The sequence below is a fragment of the Rhinoderma darwinii genome, chromosome 1 (genome assembly GCF_050947455.1).
Source record: "Rhinoderma darwinii isolate aRhiDar2 chromosome 1, aRhiDar2.hap1, whole genome shotgun sequence".
Classification (NCBI taxonomy): domain Eukaryota; kingdom Metazoa; phylum Chordata; class Amphibia; order Anura; family Rhinodermatidae; genus Rhinoderma; species Rhinoderma darwinii.
The window spans coordinates 535,970,569-535,991,562 of record NC_134687.1 but is presented as its reverse complement, the minus strand read 5'-3'; the positions used below and the strand labels follow the sequence as shown (position 1 = coordinate 535,991,562).

At 43.8% G+C, this 20,994-nt stretch overlaps 1 protein-coding gene across 3 annotated transcripts in view; it reads right to left on the bottom strand.

Moving 5' to 3' along the window:
* KIAA0825 (KIAA0825 ortholog) overlaps positions 1–20,994 on the bottom strand; it is a 430,680-nt gene that overhangs the window by 96,478 nt on the left and 313,208 nt on the right. The window lies entirely within an intron of this gene.

The following is a 20,994-nucleotide window of genomic DNA, read 5'->3' as shown; positions in this document are numbered from 1 at the left end:
TCACTATTTCTGCTCGCTCCCTCCTAACATAACTTTCCCTATACTCTAAGGGTTAATAGCAAGGGTAAAGGGTTAACATAGGAAAGGGTTAAAGTAAGGAGGGGGAGAACATAACGTGTAGCTGCTGCTACACGTGGATACTTAGCAGTCCATGTGGTACAAGTTGGTGTGGTCTCTCAGCAAGGGCCATGAGCAGGCCAGGAGGGAAGAGGAGACCCTTAGTGGAGTTGGGGAGCGGGAACAAGAGAGTGAGTTTTGGGAAAGTTTGTCCTTTTAAACCTCCCCGTGCACTCCTGTGTGACCTCACAGGCTCATGCACGTGAAAGGGAGGGGCCTGGGCCACATGGAATACCATTATCTAATAGGGGGATGGGTATACACCTTTCTGGAGGGACAAATCTATATATATCTACACTCACATGTATATAGATATAAATGTATAAAACACTTCCCTTTACACCCACATATAATGTTCCAGTGCCCACATAGAAAGTACCACTGTCCTCACATAAAAGTGCCACTGTGCCCATGTATATAGTGCCACATTGTCCCCTGTAGATAGTGCCACAGTGCCCATGTAAATAGTGCCGCACACCCCCTGTAGATAAGGCGACATCCCCTGTAGATAGCTCTCCATACCCCCCCCAGTAGATAGCACCACACCCCCTGTAGATAGCACAACACCCCCTCTAGATAGCGTCACACACCCCAACCTGTGAATAGCGCTACACTTCCCCCTCCCCCGTAGATAGCGCCATTGGTGCTCCCACTAGAAGTGGAATCCCCAGCCAAAGCATTGCCGGCATTTGCTCCAGGAGGATCCCCTGACGTCACCATCTCATATATGGACAGTGACGTGAGGAGCTCTCTCTAGGAGCGGAATCCATAGTTGAAAGGCAGCGATATGAGTGGGGAAGACATTTTTGCTGCAGGTCATAACGGGTCACATATACCCTTTCACATACTATTCTCTCTATATTCATTTGGTATTTTGATGTATAGAATCATATCCTTATTTGAACTTGCCATTGTAATCTAGACATCACCTTTCTTGTTCTCTTAGGCTTCGTTCACATCTGCACTAGGCCTCAGAACAGAGCCCTGACAGACACAAACGGCAACCATAGGTTTCCGTTTCCATCACCATTGATTTCAATGGTGACGGATCGGTGCCAATGGTTTCCGTTTGTCTCCGTTGTGCAAGGGTCCTGTCGTTTTGCTAGAATCAATAGCGTAGTCGACTACGGTATTGATTCTGTCAAAACTACGGAACCCTTGCACAATGGAGACAAACGGAAACCATTGGCACCGGATCCGTCACCATTACGGTTTCCGTTTATGTCTGTCAGGGCTCCGTTCCGACGGAAAGCTCAGACGGAACGGTGCCCTAGCGCAGATGTGAACGAAGCCTTACTGAGGCAGGTCTTATATACACACATATGTTTGTATTTTCAGTTTTTGGTCACTGTAGGGTTATTTATTACTTAAACAGGCTATTTGCTTGCCTATATTTATCTATATTCATTACTTACTCTGACACAGAAGAGAGATACTATGTTAGTGTACATTTGACACTTTTACACTTTATAATCCTTAGCATGGATAAAATCTGCAGTTGGTCTTGTGACATTGAACACGGACCAGTTTTTTGTCTGGTTTTAAATGTATTTAGGAAGAAAACCTGGCACTCCAAAAATTCTTTGTTTTTGAAAAATAGTTTTATTTGCAATCCACAGACTTAGACAATTTGACGTTTCGGTCAAAATAACCATGGCTCATTTCCTTGCTAGCGGCAGACGTCGCAGCACAGCACAGCTCCTGTTCATACTAAACGTAATCGGACTGTTTGAAAAGGGTCTGGTTATTTTGACCAAAACGTCACATTGTCTAAGTCTGTGGATTGCAAATAAAATTATTTTTCAAAAACAAAGAATTTTTGGAGTGCCAGGTTTCCTTCCAAAATACTACGGAGTTGAACTCTACCTAAGCACCCTTCTATACTGAGTGCCGTAGTTTCTTCGATTTTAAATGTTTTTATATCAAAATAAATATTTGACTCTTTACTATATTGGGTGTGCACATGAGACTATAATGTTTTTTTTCTTTTTTACAACGTATGCTCCTATGCACATTTGTAGCACCTCAGACTTGTGATTATCTAGTGGTGCCCATATCCCTCCAGTTTCTCTGGTATTGCAGCTCAGCTTCATTAAAGTGAAGTTTTTGTAAGAAAGTAGCGATGATTTTTTAATACTGGGCAACACCTCTTAGGGTATGTGCACACGGGAACTGTCTTTTACGTCTGAAAAGACAGACTGTTTTCAGGAGAAAACAGCTGTGTCTTTTCAGACGTAAAAGCTCCTCCTCGCATTATGCGAGGCGTCTTTGACGCTCGTAAATCTTGAGCTGCTCTTCATTGACTTCAATGAAGAACGGCTCAAATTACGTTGCAAAGAAGTGTCCTGCACGTAAATGACAGGTCGTCTGCACAATACGTCGGCAAACCCATTCAAATGAATGGGCAGATGTTTGCCGACGTATTGAAGCCCTATTTTCAGACGTAAAACGAGGCATAATACGCCTCGTTTACGTCTAAAAATAGGTCGTGTGAACCCAGCCTTAAAATTGTGCATGCAAATTCTGCCTAGGAGCTTCATATGCTGAGCTTTATGGCTGCAAAACGTATGCACTATATGTCAAGTAAGAACTGATCCCAGAATAATGTAAACTGATACATCCCCTGCGAGGGTGTCCAGGAAGCTGCTACCATTTATGCCATATCCTGTGGAATGTAAAAAAATGGGAATTTCCCTTTGTCATGTATGGCTTTAAATTGTTTGTCTGCTCTTCCAAAATAAAGCAGAACACTGTGGTGGGTTTTTCACAATATCTAGAAACCTCTGCAGCCAGGGCCGGCCTTAGGATAGATGGCGCCCCTTGCGAAATTTTCTTTCAGCACCCCACTTTATCATAAAAAAATGCTCCCCTTCAGTATAATGCCGTTTTTAGTGCCCCAACACAGTATAATGCCCTTTATAGTGCCCCCACACAGTATAATGCACTTTATAGTGCCCCCCACAGTGTAATGTTCCCTAAGTGCCCCACAAACTATATTGTCCCGAACACAGTATAATGCCACTTTGTGCCCCCCACACAGTATAATGCCCCCATAGCTGCCCCACACAGTATAAGCCAATAACAATAAAAATAGCTCATAAAATAATATAGCCCCCCTGTAGATTCTGCCATACAGTCTCCACTTCCCCCTTGTAGATCGTTCCCCCCCACATCCCCCTTATAGATAGTGCCATACAGCCTCCCACCTCCCCCTTGTAGACAGTGCCCCCCAAACAAATAAAACAAAAAAGTTGTACTCACCTAAGCCCCGTGATGAACGGAGCTGCTCCACAATGCCGACTGGATCCTTACATAGGCCAGCGTGATCCAGTGATGTCATCATGTTGGCCTGCACAGGGACCCTGTCCCTGCACCCGATAGACTGCAGGCTGAATGTGGCCTGTAGCCTAGTAGATGGCAGATCAGGGAGATAACTCCCTGCTCTGCCTTAGTGCTCAACAGTTTCTGCATCCTAAGGATGCAGATTCTATTGAATGTGGTGTCGCTACCGCTGTAGCAGCCAAAGCAGCTACTAGCGGCACCTACAGGCTTGGTTGGCAATGCCCGTGGGTGGCACGGGCCCCATTATGCTACGGGCCGCTATGGCTGCTACAGTGGCAGTTACACCGAGAACAGAGAACAACCGCCCGGGCGAAAAGGCAGGTGCAGAGTCGCCGGGCCCGGGCGCTTCAGAAACACAAGCAGGGGGAAGGGAGCCAGCACAGTGCCCCCTTCCACCTGCTGGAGTGATGCGCCCTGTGCGATGGCACAGGTCGCACACCCCCAAGGCCGGCCCTGTCTGCAGCCCTCCCCTTGTCGCTCCCTGTGTGTCCTCTTCCCACTTCCACAAAACTATGAGTGCCAAATTAACATATACATACGCAAAATTTACATAAACACATGCTGTACAATGCGACATTAACAATACATTTGCCTTCCTAGCACAGAGTTTCGCTGGAAGGGACCTCATCCCCGATGATTGTTCTGATGAATGTCTGTGTAAACAGACCTTAAAGGGGTTGGCTCATGAAGACAACCACTTTTCACAAAGTAGCTGGCTTGACTCATCCCCCCCAAGGTCAGCTAACATCATTGGGGGAAGCTGCAGCTACAGGCAAAATGTAGTATTACATGTCAGTGTAATGCAAGATGCGTCGGGTCCACTAGAGAAGCTCTCTGTTCTGGCACATAGAGCGGGATCCCAAGCGGGAGCCCCTCCTTAATGACATCCAAATGCCTCAATAGGGAATATGAACAGAGGTTTTCCTGATAGGACCACCCCTATAACTTACTATATGCAAACCAATTTCTGATACCCAATGGATTTAGGATATTTTGGTGACAACTTGTCATATCCATAGATAGATAGTAATTTTACATACATATCGAAAGAATGATCGAAAGATACTTAGACATTTTGCAAGCAAACACTTTCAAAAGTAGTGTTAAAAGGGAAATAGTGTGCCAGTTATGCATTGGTTGTGTAAAAGGTTAAAGCAAGGAGAAAAGCAGTAGGAAATGACAATGACTAATGACTTGGGAAATAAAAGTACGCATTTCAGAGCAAAGTAAAGGAAACTTGGATAACACTGTAAAGAATTACTTATTTGGACTCCAAGTTCAAGAAGATATATTTTCTGTGTTTTAGTGTATATCAGCCATCTAACAAAACGCAAATGCTGATAAAGTGTAAAGCAAACTATTGTATTGCTGAAAACGGACACATCTGCCTCAATCCAGGTTCCTAATACCTTTAGGTAGTTGTAAAGGTCCCAATGTATAATCGCTACATATTCCATGTGTAGTTATAATCAGACCTACGACATTGCTCTGTCAGTCTGCTTTATATCTGCTATAGTTTTTCTTTTAGAATGAAGTCAAATAAAAAATAAGGTTAAGGCCTTATTCACACGAACGTGTTAAACGTCCATGTGACGGCCGTTGAAACAACGGCCGTCCCACGGACCTACATAATTCAATGTGGCCGTTCACACGCCCGTTGTTTCAACGGACCGTGTGAAGGGTCTGTGAGAAAATAGGACATGTACTATTTTTTCACGCTTCACACATCCCCCCCATAGACTCTAGTCTATGGGGGATGCGTGATATCGCGTCCCACAGCGCAGAGCACGGATTCAACTCGGACCTGAAAAAAGGGACGTTTTTAATTTCCGAGATGTGCAACGCCCGTGTGAATCTAGCCTAACAGCGAGGAAAAGGAAGCAAACCTTCTCCACACAGAAGGGTCACCACATTTTATTATATAAATGAGTAACTTAGCAATATAGTTTTACTACACGCAGATCAGACAGTAATGTAGAATATTTTATCAAAATGTTTCTAAATAACATAAAAACTTTAAATCAGGCAGAATGTGCCTGGAACTTTGAATAGCATCAATCAAACAATGCCCTCGGTGACAGTTGTATATTTGCACAGCGCTGTGTATTCTCCTATTGTCATTGAAACTCCTCTAGGCCACTTACTGTTCCTAGTAGATGGTGTAAGGTTATAATAAACCAGTCATGCCTGAAGTAAGTTGGACTTTGCACACTGCCTGTGACATGCATGCTGCTGCACAAGGCACAGACTCTCTGCCTTAAGACCTGCATGTGTGGCAGGTCTAGAATGATCTGCATAACTATAGCTTCTTCCTGATTTGACCCTCCATTTGTAATGCTTGGGAAAGCGGACATGATTTGCTGCCTGCAAACAGTAATTTCTACAAGATGGTGGACATTGGCTGGATTATCCTCTGCTGAAAAAAAAAAAAGGTTTAAAGCTACTTAGGGGGAAATAGGAAAAGTTATAATGTCAACTAGATTAGAGATGGTGGTCCAGATTTTACATGTTCGCTGGAGTTTTTCTTTTAGGACTATATAAATAAGAAAACAAAATCAATTCTTATGCCTATAATGCTTCAATACCGTGATAAAACTGCAGAGACATAATTTCTCAATGAACAAATTTGTTTGATTGTAGACTGGTCTTAAGATGGCACACTACCACAATGGCTTGCTTTTCTGGAGTCTTTTACGCTCCTATGTGAGCTGAAATGTTGCATGGGTGGATAAAAGCTCATTCACTTGGACTGCTGACTGGATTTCCATTTGTGGGTAACCGATGGGTTACCATGGCAGCCAAGGTCCTAACAAAGGCCCCCAGGTCTGTCATCAGTAACTGCCTATTACGCCATGCCAGAGTCATGGCCCAATAGACACACTGCCAGACTATGTATTGCAAATCACTATACAATCTCTATACATCGCTGCTTCAAGTTCCATAGTGGGTAAAAAAAAAGTGTAAATACCCCCCCCCCCCGCAAAAAAAAAAAAAAATGTAACTCGTTTTGTCATATTTAGTTCTTTTAGTAATGGTTCAAGCGGGTGCTAGTTTCTGCATCGTAACAGACCCACGAGATCAATAGCAGGAGCAAAGCTGTTACACACAGCCTGGCACCAGCCGCAACTACCAGGATTGGAGATTGGATTGGAGATAACTCCGATCCTGGCAGTTTAACCCCTTAGATGCTGCAGTTAACAATGAACACAGCATCTGTGTTTAACAGAGGGAGGAGGCTCTCTCTGTCAGGCCAACGGTGGCCTGCGACGCAATCGCGGGGCGCCGATGGGTTATCATGGCAGCCAAGGTCCTAACAAAGGCCCCCAGGTCTATGATCGGTAACTACCAGAGGCATGGCCTAATAGATTGCGTGTCAGTGACACACTGACACGCAATAATGCTTTGGAGAACTATGTATTGCAAAGCATTATACAAGCTTTATACATTGCTGCTTCAAGTCCCATGGTTGGACAAAAAAAATAAATTGTAAAATGGAATTTAATAAAGTTAAATATAAATGAAAAAGAAAACCCAGAAAAAAAGAATAAATTAAAGGCTATATATACCTTAGGCCTTATTCACACAAAGGTGTTTCATTTTCACGTGCGTCGCACGGACCTATGTTAGTTAATGGGGCCGTTCAGACAGTCCGTGATTTTCACGCAGTGTACGTCCGCTGCGTAAAACTCACGACATGTCCTATACTTGGCTGTTTTTCGCGCATCACGCACCCATTGAAGTCAATGGGTGCGTGAAAATCACGCGCAGCACACTGAAGCACTTCCGTGTGTTGCGCGTGGTTCGTGCAACAGTAGATGAAGAAATGAAGGAAAAAATAAAATCACTTCCTTAATTTCTTTTTCTAAACATCAAAACCGCGTGTCATAAGGATGGCATATGCGTGAAAATCACGCAGCAAACACTGATCACACACGGAACAGCAACGCGCAAAAAACGCAGCGTTTTTTGCACATGCAAAAATGCACACATTCGTGTGAATAAGGCCTTAGAATGTGATTTTTATTTTTGAAATAAAAAGGTCAGTCAGTGTGTTTCAAATCAGTTTTTATTAAAAACTTTTTTTTACTTTTTGAGATACAGCTGTTTTGTATTCTGTATACAGAGCAGCGGTATAGTTTGCTGAGACCTGAATCCGTCAGGTCCGCGGGACTGAGGGGTTCAGTGTCAGCGGGTCTTGTGTGTCTCTGACATGCAGAATCTATCTGTAATCAATCACATCTAAGTTATGAACTTAGATGTGATGAATAACAGGTGGATGACACGCAGGACCCCCTTTCACTGCACCCGTCAGTCCGCGGACATGACGGGTACAGGATTCAGAGAACGATACAGCTGCTCTGAATACAGAGCAGCTGTATCTCAAAAAGTAAAAATAATTTTTAATAAAAACTAATTTGAAAGTTGCACCAATCACACTGACATTTTTATTTTAAAAAAATAATAAAAAACACCTTGTACATACATAGCCTTTACACCCTTACATAGGTTTACATAGACTTTAAACCCTTTTTTCATTAAAAAAAATTATTGAATTCTTATAAAATGGTTCACCTTAAAAAAATATACATATTAGCCACCTCGACAGTTGTGCCGACTCGTAGAACAAAGATAAATTATTATTTATACTGCACGGCGAATGGCATAAAAAAAACCCCCATAAAACACTGAAGCATTTGCTAATTTTTATAATCCCCCTTAAAAAAAATGTAGTCAATAAACTATATGTACCTCATAATGATACCAATAAAAACTACAACTCATCCAAAAAAAAAAACAAGCCCTCATACGGCTACATTGGTGAAAAAATAAAAAAGAATGTAATGACACAAAAATTACTTTTTTTCCATAAAACATGTTTTATTGTGGCAAAGTACTAGAATGTAAAATAAAAACACACATATTTCGTATCGTCACATTCGTACCGACCTGTAGAATAAAGTTAATATGATATTTTTACGGCAATGTTAAAAGGCTAAATAAAACCCGCAAAAAAACAATTGTTGTTTTATTCAATAATGAATAAAAGCTAATCAATAAATTACATGTGCTCCAAAATGGTGCCATTGAAAAAGACCACTCGTCCAGCAAAAAACAATCCCGCAAACAGCTGCATCGACAGAAAAATAAAAATAAATTATGGCTCTTCGAATGTGAGGATGAAAAAAACATGGTTTGGTCATAAATGCCCAAACAGGCCTGGTCGTCAAGGGGTTAACAGCGAATGATAAAACTAAATGGCTATTAAACATGGGCTCATATTCAGTATAGTAAACTTATGTGAGATTCTCGCTCAATTACAACTTGTTACACAAGTCCTCCTTTCCCATAGCTCTATTCATTCCATCTGATCGCACAGATCAGAGCTGACTCTCAATTACATAAAATCTTTCACAGAAGATGACAGTCCAAATACAGTAGAGATAAAATATATCAAGCCGTGGAATAGGTCCGTTCAGCCCGAGTGCAGCTTCATCATGAAATGATATAATTCACCGCTGCCTCCGCCTGCTCGAACATATGTTCTATTCACAGCCTGCGTCACTCTTCATTTATAATTATTCCTCTTCCCTTTTCTCCGTCCCTTCTCGTAATATACATTGCTTGGCTGAAGACAAATAGTGAGAGGCAAGAGTATTATCACATGATGACCTGTTCCGGGGTGTTAAACCCCTGTCAAGGTTTGATTTGAGCATGGGGCACCGATGACAGTACATCAATTGAAGGATCATGTTGTGAATTAAGCCGTATTAATTATCACTTGGGTGCACAATGCATGGAAATGCTGTGTCACGGACTATGGGAATGTGAATGAAAAAAATTATATCTCTTATTTAGAGGTTTACACACGTTTTTGCTTTGATTAGTAGAAGACGATAAATACAACTACATTTATTCTCCTGTTCATTCAAATGATGAATATCTAAATTTTTTGGGAAAAAAAAGAAAGACACAAAAAATATCTAATTTTCAAAAGATATTAGAGATAACATTATTTTAGCCTAGATGGGATTCCCGGGACTATAACGTCGATGACCTATACTTAGGATAGGCCATCAATGTTTGATAGGTGGGAGTCTGATTCCCGGGAATCTCTTCAGGTCAAAGGAGCCATAGCACTCCAGTTAATGGGGATGAGCTGCATTACAGTACCCCTTAATTCTATTGATCCCCTTTATTAGTCAATGTTTTAGTCAGAAAATTTCTTTAACCCCTTCCCGCTTTGGCCACTTTTGACCTTCCTGACAGAGCCTCATTTTTCAAATCTGACATGTTTCACTTTATGTGGTAATAACTTCGGAATGCCTTTACCTATCCAAGCTATTCTGAGATTGTTTTCTCGTGACACATTGGACTTGATGTTACTGGCAAAATTTGCTCGATATATGCAGTATTTAATTGTGAAAAACACCAAACTTTAGCAAAAAATTGCAAAAATGTCAGTTTTTCTAAATTTAAATGTATCTGCTTGTTAGACAGGTAGGTATACCACACAAAATTGTTGCTAAATAACATTCCCCATATCTCTACTTTAGGCCTCATTTACAAGAGCGTAGTTCACGTCCGTGATACACGCGTGAAAATCACGCACGTCGCACGGACCTATGCTAGTCAATGAGGCTGTTCAGACATTCTGTGTTTTTCACGCAGCGTGTGTCCACTGCGTGAAACTCACAGCATGTCCTATACTTAAGCGTTTTTCACGCATCACACACCCATTGAAGTCAATGGGTGCGTGAAAACCGCAATGACCAGGCCTAAATTTAAAGTTTTGCCATACATTCTTTTACACATTTATAACTTTTAAACTATTTTGGATAATGTAACCATTTTTTTTTTAGCTTTTTAGAGTTTAGAGTTTTTAAGCTAACTAAGGTTTTGTTCACATCTGTGTCGGAGGCTCCAATAGGGGGCCCCAGTGGCAGATCCGGCAGGGTTTACCGGTTAAAACTAGCACAGGATGCTGCGCTATTGTGTCCGCTAAAATCATGGACACCCCAACGGAAATCCGATGGAACCTATTAAAGTGAATGGGTTTCGTCGGCAACCGGCGATGTCAGCAACCGGCGATGTGTATTAGTTCTGTTATTCCCTTGTTCTGCTCCTCTGATGGAGCAGAACAACGGAATGACACAACACACATGTAAACATAGCCTTACCTACTATTCCTGCCTGCCTATTCTAACACTAAGGGGCATCGGGAATACAAAGTATATACTTTCTCTATACTTTGTAAATGTATATGTATATATATATATATATATATATATATATATATATATATATATATATATATATACAATGCACTTTTCTTTTGCGTTCTCTCAAGAGTGAAGGAAGTAAATATAATAATATATAATAAATATACATATAATATAGATTGAAAAAAAATTGTGATAGGTTTGCTCATAATAAAAATTTAAAACACGGAATTAATTAAACTAATCTAGAAAATGAAAGCCTCATAAGTCTTGTAAAAAAAAAAAAGTCAAAATAGTTGTGATATTTCAAGCGGTTGCAAAGATATTATCGTTTAAAGAAGAAATGGAAAATTTGACCTGGACACGGGGCATCAATGGCCTTGATGGATAGATGACAGAGCATCTCCAAAACAGCAGGCCTTGTGGGGTGTTCCTAGTATGAAGTGGTTAGTACATAAAAGTGGTCTAAGGAAGGAAAACTGGTGAACCGGCAACAGGCTCATGGAAACCCAATGCTCATTGATGACTATAGGGAGCAAGCTAGACCATCTGATCCAATCACACAAAAGAGCTAGTGCAGAACAAATTGTTGGTAATCTTAATGCTGCCTATGATGACTAGGTGTCAGAACACAGGGCATCGCAGCTTGCAAGGCAGACAAGTCAGAGTGCCCATGTTGACTGTCCACCACCGAAAGTGTCTAGAATGGTCATGTAGGCATCAGAACTGAAACACGGAGCAGTGGAAGAAGGTGGCCTGGTAAATCATATTTTCTCAACTCAATATTAATGTCTGTGGATTTAGAATGGGACGTCATAATAGCTCATGTAGGTGTATCAATACATTAGTCCATATAGTGTATGTCTTAATCTCAATATACTTTGAGCCAATAGATGTCCATTATATTGTTGACATTTGCAACATAAGCGTTCTTTGCCAGTGCTAACATATCCAGGGGCTATGCATACTACATGCTATTCAAATAGCTAGGAAAATCTGTTACAGCAGGGAAATAAATTGTAGTCAAAAGTTTAAACTGCGATTTTGGTATAACTAAATTACAAACACTATATTACAATAAGGTATAAAAATGTATTACCCCAAAAGTCAGCATTTATGTGAAGATTTCGCTCTACTGAATGGATAAGTCATTCCAGCAGATCTCTCATGTCTGTAATGAAGGATAAGAAGAGCTTTCTCTTGGTTTCATGGTCAAGACAGACTCTTTTATTATAAGGGTATGTTTACACGTACACGTCCGTTACGGCTGAAATCACGGAGCTGTTTTCAGGAGAAAACAGCTCCGCAATTTCAAACGTAATGGCAAGAACAGGCGCTTTTCGCTGCGTCCATTACGGACGTAATTGGAGCTGTTTTTCCATGGAGTCAATGGAAAACGGCTCCTATTACGTCTCAAGAAGTGAAAAAAATGACCGTCGGCACATCACATCGTAAAACCCATTCAAATGAATAGGCAGATGTTTGCTGCTGCTTTGGAGCCGTATTTTCGGACGTAATTCGGGGCTAAAACGCCCAAATTACATTCGTAAATAGGGCGTGTGAACATACCCTAATAGTTTACTAGCATTTTACCATCGTCAAATATCCTGATAGAAGACCAATTAGTGCAGGAGAGAGGATCTCTTGTTCACGAAGGGCCCGTTCACACATATCCGGCTCTACTGCCACATTTTCCTCCAACTTAGCGCAAAATAACAAATCTGACACAATAGTTTCTTCATTTTTGATGCTGGACATCTTTCCTAAGCAGAGAAACCATATCTCTGTCCTGCTGTGGAGGACCATGAATGCACAGCTTTATTCATTTTTTCTCATCTGTTGCTTTCAGTTTAGGCAATAAAAAACAGGTCCAAATTCCACATCTATATATATATATATATATACACGCACCCTAAGGCCCCATTTAGACAGGTGTATTGTACCCATATTTATGATGTCCAATTTCCAAATGTCTGAAGAAAGGAAGATGATCACAGCACCGGAGAGAATATTTGATGTAATATTATAGGTGCAAGCCTTTACAGGAACCTGATCCAAGGTTCCAGAAATGGAAACAACAATTTTCAAGGAACAAGGCAGCACATCCAAAAATAAGAATTTTATTTACCCACAAATGCGACGTTTCAGTCCAGAAGGACTTTTCTCAAGCATGCTTGAGAAAAGTCCTGCTGGACTAAAACGTTGCATTTGTGGGTAAATAAAATTCCTATTTTTGGATATGCTGCCTTGTTCCTTGAAAATTGTTGTTTCAATTTCCAAATGTAACAACTGCCCCCCCCCCCCCACAGCTCCACTGATCTAAGCTTATAGCACCATAGAACCATAGTTCAGTAGAGCCATGGGGGTTCCTGATGTTACATCCTGAATATGGACAGTTATATACAGGTACAATTACACCTACCGGAATGAGGCATGTGTTATATAATAAAGGCATCTGCAAAAGGCATACTTTTTTCAAGCAAATACTACATTGTTATAAATATAATAATCCACTACGTCAGACCAACATCCAATACATACATCCGATTATTACATTTAATAAACAGTTAAAAATGTCGCCATCTGCACACATCATTCAGAATCCTGAGATTGCTCGCATTAATTTTAACACACCCAGAATAATATGTAATTTTTCAAACATTACACAGGAAAAATACATTTTCACATTTCTTTCCATAGTTAATTTTTTATATGTAGACATTTATAAACATGAAATGTATTCATCTCACACACAGAAGCATAAAATATGTGTGCTGCAAATGAAGGTATTTAATTAAATTATGACAGACCTCAATGTATGGGCAAGATTTTCTTCATTCCGTGTTGCCGAATTATAAACCTTTTTCTTACTGTGTAAACTGCCAAAACTCTCATTGTCGCTCTGATTCACTCTCGTCTTGACTACTGTAACTCATTACTAGTCGGTCTTCCACTCAATGAACTCTCCCCTCTCCAATCTATCCTTAATTCCACAGCCAGGCTCATCTTTCTGACCAACCGCTACACCAACGCCTCTAACCTGTGCCAATGACTACACTGGTAGCCCATCCCCTTCAGAATTAAATACACATTTATTACTCTCATCCACAAAGCTCTCCACAGTGCTGCATCTCATTACATCTCCTCCATTATCTCTGTCTACCACCCTACTCGGGCTCTACGTACTGCCAACGACCTTAGATTAACATCCACCATAATCTGAACCTCCCACTCCCATCTCCAAGATTTCTCTTGTGCTTCACCAGTCCTCTGGAATGCGCTACCCCAGTGTTAGGGATCTGCCAGGTACTTCATCTAGCTATACTCCTGGGATTAATCAATCCACACCTGAGGCCAGACCTGTTCGACTGACACCATCTCCCACCAACCAGGGTGGCAGGCTCAGGAGTGGGAGAGCCTATCGCGGCCTGGTCTCTGGGAGTTAGCTCCGCCCCCTGCCCTTTATTACCTGCCCTGTGCTCTCCCTCAGTGCTTGTAATTCTTTTGGATTCCTGGCCCCACTGCTGCTTGCTCCAGCCTGCTTCTGCCGTGCTTCTGCCTTGCTGCAGTTCTGCTTGACCTGCTTTGCTTGCCCTGGCTTGCTTCTGTCTCCGTGCCCGCTCGGGTGTACTCACTTCGTCCTGGTCCTGACTGTTCGTTCGCCGCCCCGTTTCCTCGTGGCGTTCCGTGGCTACTGCCCCTTCCCTTGCGTGTTCCCTGTTTGTCTTCCTGTGCACTTAGCCAGCGTAGGGACCGCCGCCCAGTTGTACCTCGTCGCCTAGGGCGGGTCGTTGCAAGTAGGCAGGGACAGGGCGGTGGGTAGATTAGGGCTCACTTTCCCTTCACCTCCTTCCTGCCATTACATAATTACAAGCCCTTACCTAGTCTACCATTTCTCCTACGCTGACGCGATCATGGACCCCCTTGAGACCCTGACCCAGCAGATGCAGGGCCTCTCCCTACAGGTCCAGGCCATGGCCCAAAGGGTCAATCAGGGTGACGCTGCTTTAGTAGTACCCCTCACCTCACCTCTAGAACCCGACCTCAAGTTACCTGACCGGTTTTCAGGGGACCGTAAGACGTTTCTCTCCTTCCGGGAGAGTTGCAGACTGTATTTCCGCCTAAAGCCCCACTCCTCAGGTTCCGAGAACCAGCGGGTGGGTATCATCATATCCCGACTCCAGGAAGGGCCCCAAGAGTGGGCCTTCTCCTTGGCTCCTGACGCCCCTGAACTTTCCTCTGTTGATCGTTTTTTCTCTGCCCTCGGACTCATTTACGACGAGACTGACAGGACTGCTTTAGCCGAGAGTCAGCTGGTGACCTTACGTCAGGGTAGGAGACCGGTTGAGGAATACTGTTCTGATTTTAGGAAGTGGTGCGTAGCTTCTCAGTGGAACGATCCGGCCCTAAGGTGCCAGTTTAGGTTAGGATTATCTGACGCCCTGAAGGATCTGCTGGTTAGCTACCCCTCGCCTGACTCCCTTGACCAGGTTATGGCCCTAGCAGTACGACTTGACCGACGTCTCAGGGAACGTCAGCTAGAACGCTTCAGTGTGCTCCCCTCTGACTTTTCTGCGATTCCCCCCGAGGTCCCGTCTCCTCGCCCCTCCACGGAGGACTCGGAGGTACCTATGCAACTCGGGGCCTCCATGTCCCCTCGACAACGTAGGGAGTTTCGCAGAATGAATGGTCTCTGCTTCTACTGTGGGGACGACAAGCATCTACTGAACACCTGTCCCAGGCGCAAGAATAAGAAGCCGGAAAACTTCCGCGCCTAAGTGATCATCGGGGAGGTCACTTGTGCGCACAGGTATTTCCCGTTAATGTGAAACGCAATAAAATTTTGCTTCCCTTTCAGGTCTCGTTTGCTGGCCGGTCTGCCACGGGCAGTGCTTTCGTGGATTCTGGCTCATCTGCTAATATCATGTCTGTGGAATTTGCTATGTCTCTAAAGATGCCTTGTATTGATTTACCTTATCCTATCCCTGTAGTAGGAATCGACTCAACCCCCCTTGCAAATGGTTATTTTACTCAGCATACTCCTGTTTTTGAACTCTTGGTTGGCTCCATGCATTTGGAGCAGTGCTCTGTACTGGTGATGCAGGGATTATCGTCTGATCTGGTTTTAGGCCTTCCCTGGTTGCAGTTGCATAATCCCACATTTGATTGGAATACTGGGGATCTCACCAAATGGGGTAATGAATGTCTTATGTCATGTCTTTCTGTTAACTCTATTTCTCCCCGGGAGGAGGTAAACACGCTTCCTGAGTTTGTTCAGGACTTCGCCGATGTGTTTGCCCCCCCATAGAGATTACGATTGCGCTATCGATTTGGTGCCTGGTGCCAAGCTTCCTAATGGTAGGATATTTAATCTTTCATGTCCTGAACGTGAAGCGATGAGGGTGTATATCCAAGAATGCCTGGCCAAGGGTTTTATTCGCCCCTCGACTTCTCCTGTAGGTGCTGGCTTCTTCTTCGTGGGGAAGAAGGATGGTGGTCTTAGGCCGTGCATTGATTATCGTAACCTGAATAAGGTCACCGTAAGGAACCAGTACCCACTTCCTTTGATTCCGGATCTTTTTAATCAGGTTCAGGGAGCCCAATGGTTTTCTAAGTTCGATCTACGGGGGGCATATAACCTTATCCGCATCAAAGAGGGGGATGAGTGGAAAACTGCGTTCAACACACCCGAGGGTCATTTCGAATACCTGGTCATGCCCTTTGGGTTGTGTAATGCCCCTGCTGTCTTCCAGAATTTTATTAATGAAATCCTGAGAGAGTACCTGGGTAATTTTCTTGTTGTGTACCTTGATGACATACTGGTGTTTTCCAAGGACTGGTCCTCCCACGTGGAGCATGTCAGGAAGGTGCTCCAGGTCCTTCGGGAGAATAATCTGTTTGCTAAGACTGAAAAATGTGTCTTTGGGGTACAGGAGATACCATTTTTAGGGCAAATCCTCACTCCTCATGAATTCCGCATGGACCCTGCCAAGGTTCAAGCTGTGGCGGAATGGGTCCAACCTGCCTCCCTTAAGGCGTTACAGTGTTTTTTAGGGTTCGCCAACTATTACAGGAGATTTATTGCCAACTTCTCGGTCGTCGCTAAGCCTCTTACGGATCTTACCCGCAAGGGTGCCGATGTCCTCCATTGGCCCCCTGAGGCCGTCCAGGCCTTTGAGACTCTCAAGAAGTGCTTTATCTCGGCCCCCGTGCTGATTCAGCCCAACCAAGAGGAGCCATTTATTGTGGAGGTTGACGCTTCCGAGGTGGGAGTGGGGGCCGTCTTGTCCCAGGGTACCAGCTCCCTCACCCATCTCCGCCCCTGTGCTTACTTCTCTAGGAAGTTTTCGCCCACGGAGAGTAACTATGATATTGGCAACCGCGAACTTCTAGCCATTAAATGGGCTTTTGAGGAGTGGCGGCACTTCCTGGAGGGGGCCAGACACCAGGTAACGGTCCTTACGGATCACAAGAATCTGGTTTTCCTAGAATCGGCCCGGAGGCTTAATCCTAGACAAGCTCGGTGGGCACTATTCTTTACCAGATTTAATTTCTTGGTTACCTATAGGGCTGGGTCCAAGAATATTAAGGCTGACGCTCTGTCACGTAGTTTCATGGCCAATCCTCCTTCCGAGAAGGAACCCGCTTGTATTTTACCCCCTGGTATAATCGTCTCTGCCACGGATTCTGATTTAGCTTCTGATATCGCGGCTGATCAGGGTGCAGCTCCCGGGAACGTCCCTGGGGACAAACTGTTTGTTCCCCTGCAATACCGGCTGAGGGTACTCAGGGAAAACCATGACTCCGCTCTATCTGGTCATCCTGGCATCTTGGGCACCAAACACCTCATTACCAGAAACTATTGGTGGCCTGGGTTGCCTAAAGATGTTAGGGCTTACGTCGCCGCTTGTGAGGTTTGCGCTAGGTCCAAAACCCCTAGGTCCCGACCTGCGGGCCTACTACGTTCCTTGCCCATTCCCCAGAGACCTTGGACCCATATCTCCATGGATTTTATCACCGATTTGCCTCCATCTCAGGGCAAGTCGGTGGTGTGGGTGGTAGTCGACCGCTTCAGCAAGATGTGCCACTTTGTGCCCCTTAAGAAGCTACCTAACGCCAAGACGTTAGCTTCTTTGTTTGTGAAACACATCCTGCGTCTCCATGGGGCCCCAGTCAATATCGTTTCTGACAGAGGGGTACAATTTGTTTCCTTATTTTGGAGAGCTTTTTGTAAAAAGTTGGAGATTGATCTGTCCTTCTCCTCCACCTTCTATCCCGAAACTAATGGCCAAACGGAAAGGACCAACCAATCCCTGGAACAATATTTAAGGTGTTTCATCTCTGACTGTCAATTCGATTGGGTCTCATTCCTTCCCCTTGCTGAATTTTCCCTGAATAACCGGGTCAGTAACTCGTCAGGGGTCTCCCCGTTTTTCTGTAATTTCGGGTTTAACCCAAGGTTCTCCTCCGTCTCCCCTGGTTGTTCCAATAATCCTGAGGTAGAGGAGGTTCATCGGGAACTGTGCACTGTCTGGGCCCAGGTTCAGAAGAACCTAGAGGCGTCCCAGAGCGCACAAAAGATTCAGGCGGATAGTAGACGTTCTGCTAACCCCCGGTTTGTCGTCGGGGATTTGGTCTGGTTGTCATCCAGGAACTTGCGCCTTAAGGTCCCGTCCAGGAAGTTTGCTCCCCGGTTTATTGGACCTTATAAGATCATTGAAGTCCTCAACCCTGTATCCTTCCGTCTGGAGCTCCCCCCATCCTTTCGCATACATGACGTCTTCCATGCCTCCCTCCTTAAACGCTGCTCCCCGTCCTGGTCCCCCTCGAGGATACCTCCTGTTCCCGTTCTCACCCCTGAGGGGGTGGAATTCGAGGTGGCCAAGATTATGGACAGTAGGATGGTCCAGGGCTCCCTCCAGTACCTGGTCCATTGGAGAGGATACGGGCCGGAGGAGAGGACTTGGGTACCTGCCCGTGATGTTCACGCTGGGGTATTGATCAGGAGGTTCCACCTCCTCTTCCCCACTAAACCGGGTCCCCTTAGTAAGGGTCCGGTGGCCCCTCATAAAAGGGGGAGTACTGTTAGGGATCTGCCAGGTACTTCATCTAGCTATACTCCTGGGATTAATCAATCCACACCTGAGGCCAGACCTGTTCGACTGACACCATCTCCCACCAACCAGGGTGGCAGGCTCAGGAGTGGGAGAGCCTATCGCGGCCTGGTCTCTCGGAGTTAGCTCCGCCCCCTGCCCTTTATTACCTGCCCTGTGCTCTCCCTCAGTGCTTGTAATTCTTTTGGATTCCTGGCCCCACTGCTGCTTGCTCCAGCCTGCTTCTGCCGTGCTTCTGCCTTGCTGCAGTTCTGCTTGACCTGCTTTGCTTGCCCTGGCTTGCTTCTGTCTCCGTGCCCGCTCGGGTGTACTCACTTCGTCCTGGTCCTGACTGTTCGTTCGCCGCCCCGTTTCCTCGTGGCGTTCCGTGGCTACTGCCCCTTCCCTTGCGTGTTCCCTGTTTGTCTTCCTGTGCACTTAGCCAGCGTAGGGACCGCCGCCCAGTTGTACCTCGTCGCCTAGGGCGGGTCGTTGCAAGTAGGCAGGGACAGGGCGGTGGGTAGATTAGGGCTCACTTTCCCTTCACCTCCTTCCTGCCATTACACCCAGACAATCAGATTAATTCCCAATATCCACAGTTTTAGATGTGCCCTGGAAACATCTTTTTATACAGGCCTATAACATTCCCTAATCTTACTCCTTTTCCTTGCCCCTCATTTACATTAGTAATGAGGCCCCTTTATTCGGCAGTATCCCCCACACTCCTTGCACCCTAATGGACCTAATGTCTGCCATACACGGACACTGTCTGGTGACCGGCACATGCAACTTTATGTGTACTACCCCATATGTATAAAAGATTGCTAGACCATTGTACTTAAGCATTTTTTACACTTTGTGTCTCCCTTATTTCCTCATAGATTGTAAGCTCTTGCGGTCAGGGTCCTCACTCCTCTTGTGTGAATTGTAAATTAGTTTTGTCACTTTGTAATGTCTGATATTGTCTGTACAATGTACCCCCTGAACTGTAAAGTGCTGTGGAATATGTTAGCAATATATAAATAAAAATTTGTATTATTATCATTATTATTATTATTATTATTATAAGTAGTGCTGAAATGTCTTGCTGAAATAGACTTTGTGAATATAGTGATAAACTGATTGACACGTTTCACAGAAAGTTGGGGGAAAAAACTCTGAGAAATGAGTCAGAGCGCAAAGTGATGAACACTGTAATGAACAAACAGACGGATCCTAAACTTGTAGTTGTGGAATAAGAACTGCTAGGATCAAAAGATGAGCAAATATATTTGCCTCTACATCGCAATACTACCGTATTTTATATACAATACTCACATTTGAGAAAAAAAACCTATAATAGAAAAATCCATATAATACACCGCTACAGCCCAACATACAACTTATTAATATTTAATTACATTTTACCCGTTGACCATAATTATAGCCAATATAATTGAATACACATTGCAGCAAAGCTATCTTAAGTATAGATCATTCTGCAAAGGTAAGAACTACTACTATGCCACGAACGAATATGTTTCGCCAGTGACAAGCACTGACATATCCCTCACCCCCTGCTGATACAGTCAGCCGTTCTTACCTTGGATTCTTATGGATTCTATCCAGCTTGTGAAATGATCTGTAATATGCTGTATTGCTGCTTCCCTAGTCGGTGTTATGTATCTCACTCAGGGATGTCATGTGGAGGAGAAGACTCTATTCTGAGACATATTTTATACAGACATCAAATTGAAACAGATTTGACTCGGGAAGATCTTCCAAAGTGATGATGGAACTGGGTGTCTGGCAGTCTAACTCTGTAAATTCTGCTCGACTCATATGTTTTATTTTTGGCTAATTTAAACAATAAAGTGAATAGTTTCAGGCCAACTCCCTAAGGACAAATAAGCAGTAATACAGATGATAATAAGAGCTGTTGCAGTTGAATTGAGAAGAGGTGAGCAAAATGGATGAAACACATGATGATATTAATTTCGCTGTCTCATCAAGTTAACCCTTGTCTATATACCCTATTAATGTCATAGATGGGGGTTCTCTACTCAGGACCCCAACTATGAGCCAGAGCAGAGAGCTACAAAGTAAGAGGGACCCGGGCTATCTATGTAGTACATGGTCAGCCATTTATTTGAACAGCCAACATGTAATACTAATACATTAATGTATGACCGGATGAAATTTCTGATCGTTGGCGGTTCCAGGAGCCATTAATGAGACAATCC